We start from the raw sequence: 5,576 nt of genomic DNA, 5'->3' as shown, positions 1-5,576 counted from the left end.
TTAAAAAATCAAGAATGATGTGAAACGCTATACATCAATCTTGATTGTACAGCTTTTTCAGAGTACAATTAATATACAATTTTACATATTATGATATACAATTTTGCGCTCTTAAATTATATCTTATGTTTTAATAAGGAAAAGCTTTATAGTATATTATATAGTAATTATCTTACTATATAAAATACTATAGTTTAACAATTCATAGTCTAATAATCCTAACAATCCTTATTGATCTTAATAGCCCTATCAATCCTGACAGGCCTATCGATCCTAAGAGGCCTATCAATCCTAACAGCCCTATCCATCCTAACAGCCCTACATTGATCCTAACAATCCTACAAATCCTAACAACCCTACCGATCTTAACAGTTCTACCGATCCTAACAGTCCTATCCATCCTAACAGCCCTACCGATCCTAAAAACTGTAGCAGTTTTATTTGCTGATTAGGCCAGCAAAAATCCGCGATTACTTAAATCCGCGATTTAGGAAATGTGCCCTAAACACGATTCGCGAACCTATTTCCTTTTTGTCGCCATTTATTTTACGCGTCTTGATTTATTTTTTAAATGTTAACGTGTATTTTATGTCGGACCCGTTTATTTTACGCGTTTATTTTATTGCGTGCTATTGCACATAGAAATACATATGTATATTTCGATTTTTAATTCTGACCAATATTTTGGTCATCCTCTTCATCTTATTTAAAATAATTTGTCGGCTCAGTTAAACCTACCTTTCACTGATCACGACCATATTTAATTTGGCTACTTTTAGCCAAAAAGTTCAGAGACCTCTCTAAGGTCAATAAAGGAGAATAACTCCTTTCGTTGTTCAAGTTATTTTCGCATGAGCGTAATTTTACGCTCATTTATAGTCGTAATATGTAACGACCATTGTCATTTTAATATAACTTTGCTTTAACTAATATAATACTAAGTCATCTATCAAAATTAATTGATTGAAATTTTTATGTTATACGTATATATACGTACATAAAATACGTATATAAAATATACGTTATACGTATATAAAATATTTGTAACAAAATTTATAATAAACTTATAATAAAATAAAATTAATTGAACATACATTTTTATATTTTTCATTGTATTTTTTCTTTATATTTACTTATTTATTCATTAATTTTTTAAAATATTATATATGATTTACTTAATCAATAACTTAGATTTATAATAGTCAAAGCAAAGTTTCTGATATGCTACACTACATAAATAGATGGACTACGAAAAATTAAAACAAAATCAGCATGTTATAAAGAAACAAATTATTATATAAAATATTAATAAAGTTAATAGCATGTTCTTTATTAAACAAAATAAATAATTGACTGTAATAAAGAATTGATAAAAAATAAAGATTTTTTTTCTATATTTATTTAATTTTAAATTTGCATTCTTAAAATGCTGTATTACTATATATTGAAAAGAACTATTCAAGTTAATATACGTATTAAAGTTAATATAAATATATATATATATATATATATATATATTAAATGTAAATTGTTTAATTTGTTGTAGCCCATTTATTTTAAGGTAACGAACCTATAATCTACAATCTATATCTACAATCTACATCTACAAACTCCACAAATTCGTTACCTTAAAAGTAAATAAAAGTTTTTGACTCACCGACACTGATGCGCAACAGCGGAGTCGATTTCGAAGCTACGTTGTCTATAACATACAAACATAAAATTCAAATTAGCATTGTTTAAAATGATTAATATTTTATTTTATATATATATATATATATATACATATTTTTTTTATTATTATATTCAATTATTATTGTACGCAACGAATTTTATATTCGATACAAGCAATAATAAACAAGTATATAAATATGGAATAATTTTATAAATTGTAAAAAAACTATTTTTTAAATAGAAACTTTTTTTATAGGATTTATATAAAATCTTTTTCTTTCAATCTCTCTTGTTTAAATCATTTGAATAAGTGAAGCAAACTAATGCAATTTATAATAGATAATATATACAATAATAATACCATCAGGTTGTTCCGCTGGTGCAGGATGCCTCTCCTAGGCCTGGTCCTCCTCTCAGATCGTCAGGTTTGCTTCGTCGATCTATAACATATAAAGAGAAGATTCAAATTGTAGTGGAGTTTAAAATAATTAATATTTCAAAAAATTATTATTGTATGCATTGAATTATATTCGATATAATATATGTAATATATATATATATATATATATACATATATATATATATATATATATATATGAGATTATATATATATTTGTATATATGATATGTATAATAATAATCAAATTAATAAAATAATTCTATAAAATAAAAGAAAACAGAACATTTATTAATAATTCTCTATCTTCACTAATTTTATAAAAGCTTATATTCTTACAAGATTATAGCTTTTATTTAAAAATCTTTATCTTTAATTCTCTCTTATTTAAATCATATAAATAAAAAATCAAATTACACGATTAATTGTTTAATTTAAATTATAATAAATATATTTAATATTTAATATATAATTACAAATAAAGAAATTATTTACCAGAAGGTTGCTCTGCCGGAGCCCGATGCCTCTCCTAGGCCTCCTCCTCCTCTCAGTCTTAAACGCGCGATACTTTTCGGCACTCCCGCACTCACGAGCGATATTTTTATATCGCTATTTTCGTTATTTTACGCGCGATACTAAACGGCACTCCCGCACTATTTCGATGCGATTAAAAATTTTATATTTGATCGCGCGATGTATATACTTAATATGTATATACTTTTAACGGCACTCCCGGTTTCGGTACGAACGAAAATCCCATTTCACTTACGAGAATCCGCTTCAGGTCAATAGGTCGGGAATGCAACGATACAACGAGCAAGAATTAAGCCCAAACCGGAAAGAAGACGAAACGATTGACGGAAATAGAGGAAAATGAAGTTCACCAACTCTTTTTCGCGCATAATTATCCTATCTCATATCGAACCTGGACCCGCTAAGCATGATTTCAGGTGCTTCGCCCGGAACACGAAGTTTCCCGCAATGCAGGATATGGCTACACCAGGCTGGTAGACGGCAAAAGAAGAGGATACCCACATTTTTTAAATGCTTACAACTAGCAATTTAGAAAATGGGGAGGCAACCCCTTTTACCGAGCGAAAATCATGCCTAGGGGAATCCAGTCGACTCCTCGACAGGGTTAACACACGCAGTGCGTGTGGCTGTAGACGAGCAAAGAGAAGGGACCCATTGAAGACTATTCCGAGCAATCGATCGAGTTCTAACTAATTCGGGCCGAATTACTTGACGAAGCACGAAGCAAGAGTGTACGTCGCAGAGCAACGTGTGCAAACTCGTACATCCCAGTTAATTGGCATCGGAAGTGGAGACTCGTGACAATAAATGAAATTGGGATTTTATATGAAAAAGTCCAAAAGTTCCGCGAAAACGCGAAAACGCGAGAATATTACAACGCGAAAACGCGACGCGTTGACGAAGCACTTGCCGTCCACGACACGTTGACGGCACCGACGATGCGAAAGGGTACTTAGCTTCCCATTCAGGCACCTTGAGATTTATCCCAAATAAAAAAATTTAAAATAAACCTCAAGGCACCATCCAAGTACTGAGCCACCCCACCACGTCAAGGTGTACCCGTGGGGGGGTTGTATTATATAAATTTATGACATAATATAATTTGTGAAAGAGAGAGAAAATTATATTATATATAATTTTATATAATTTATGTGTGGAATTCATTATATACCATTCAATGATGTAATCTGGCTCATTATAGCGCTTCTGATTTTTACGTCATGTACGAAATACGTATGTAAGCATTTAGTTAAAATAAATTTTTTTTTCTCATTGTAATGTCTACTTATATGAATATTATTGAATAAAAGATTAGATACACGACGATCATTTTCTTTAATAAAGAAAAATTGGAATATAATTCACAGAGATGTTAGAATAATAAATAACAATGAGAAAATTATATAATAAGTACATTATATATAATATTATATTTGTATATATTTTGTTAATATTATATTTGTATATATTAATATTTGTATATATTATATATAATAATTACTATCACAATTGCTGCTCCTTAGATTTGCAACAGCGTTCATATTAATATATAACTGCATAATTCTTTTTCTTATTATTTATTTCCGTTCTTATATGCGAAATGTCGACCGAAAGATAAAAGCAATCTGGATAGCTGTCTCTAATTGTATATATAAAACATACTATCTTAAACTGAATCAATGAAAATTTTTATTGATTACAATATAATACAGCGTATTTCTCATTTAAATAAGCATTGTCTTTTTATAACATTTTTTGCGAATTATTTATATAGAACAATAAATGTGTTTTTAAAATCTGCAAATAATTTTTTAGAAGATATAGTTAAAATGTTTTAAATATATTTTTTTTTAAATGCAAATCGAAATTATCAATGAATTAATGTACGTTAATTACAACAATATTTTATAGCTGAAAAACAAAAGAATATATGTATATCTAAACATTTATACAGATGACATTGATTGCTTTAATTGTAATATATGAATAATATATAAAGTACACCTTTAATAAATCGAATTTAAAAAGAAAATGCTCAAAACTACACCGTACAAACGAGTGTGTAAGTAACTGAAATATATGAAATACATTTGTGTGAGTAAATTTGTGTGTAACTAAATTGAGACATAAATCTTGTACGCGATAAGAAAGTGATGACAGGCGGATATGAAAATCGGTATTATTTTGGCTTAGTTTTTATCTTCATATCGAGTTTTTATGTTCATATCGAGTTACAATAGATAAGGCCGAGTCGAGGCTCGCTCGAGCTTGCCCTTTAAAAGCAATTAGAGAAAAGGATGCAACGAGAGTGCGACAAGGATGCGAGAAGAAACGCGAATAAGACGTGAGATACGACGCGAGTGACAAAATCCGGGTTTTCTATTGGATTTAAGGATCGAGGAACTATGCTTATTGGCTATCGATTAAGTCCGCGTGGAGTATTTAGCTCAGCAGTCCGCGCGGATTATTTAGGTCAGGAAAAATTCGGGATGCTACATATATAGAACATCTGACGCGAATATTAATCATTACGCAAACACAAATTAAATGCAAATACATTCAATTTTAATATTTTTATAAATCTATTTTCTAATAAAATTAAGTATCTAAATTAATTGATTGTAAAATTAATTATTACGCGCAATCAATTTTTTTGCCTTTCAAACAGATATTTAATATTGTAAATTATAATTATCAAGCATTATCTTGAATATAAACTTTTAATAAAAATTCAGTCTATTTAAAAATATCTAATTCTTATATATAAAGTATATAATAATTACATTATTGTGAAATATTTTATAAAATATTGAACTATCTTGAAATATCAATTAACACGAAAAATATTTTATTATATTATTTGGAAAATATTTCATTATATTATTTGGAATATTTTAAAATAAAAACTGAAATATTTTTATATATGCTAGATGATAATTAAGAATAAATTCGAAAAGGTGAAATAGGAACA

The 5,576-nt window shown here is 28.4% G+C and overlaps 1 long non-coding RNA gene across 1 annotated transcript; it reads right to left on the bottom strand.

Moving 5' to 3' along the window:
* Positions 1–1,547: 1,547 nt before the first annotated feature.
* LOC112639464 lies at positions 1,548–2,603 on the bottom strand. Its single transcript, XR_003123519.1, has 3 exons — positions 2,567–2,603; positions 2,036–2,114; positions 1,548–1,702 (listed from the first exon to the last, which is right to left on the bottom strand). It is a non-coding gene; the product is annotated as an uncharacterized LOC112639464 (long non-coding RNA).
* Positions 2,604–5,576: the final 2,973 nt, after the last annotated feature.

This window comes from Camponotus floridanus, unplaced genomic scaffold (assembly GCF_003227725.1).
Source record: "Camponotus floridanus strain SB8 unplaced genomic scaffold, Cflo_v7.5 scaffold66, whole genome shotgun sequence".
NCBI classification, from domain to species: Eukaryota; Metazoa; Arthropoda; class Insecta; order Hymenoptera; family Formicidae; genus Camponotus; species Camponotus floridanus.
Note: the sequence above shows the minus strand (reverse complement) of the source record. Positions and strands in the feature narration are given on the sequence as shown.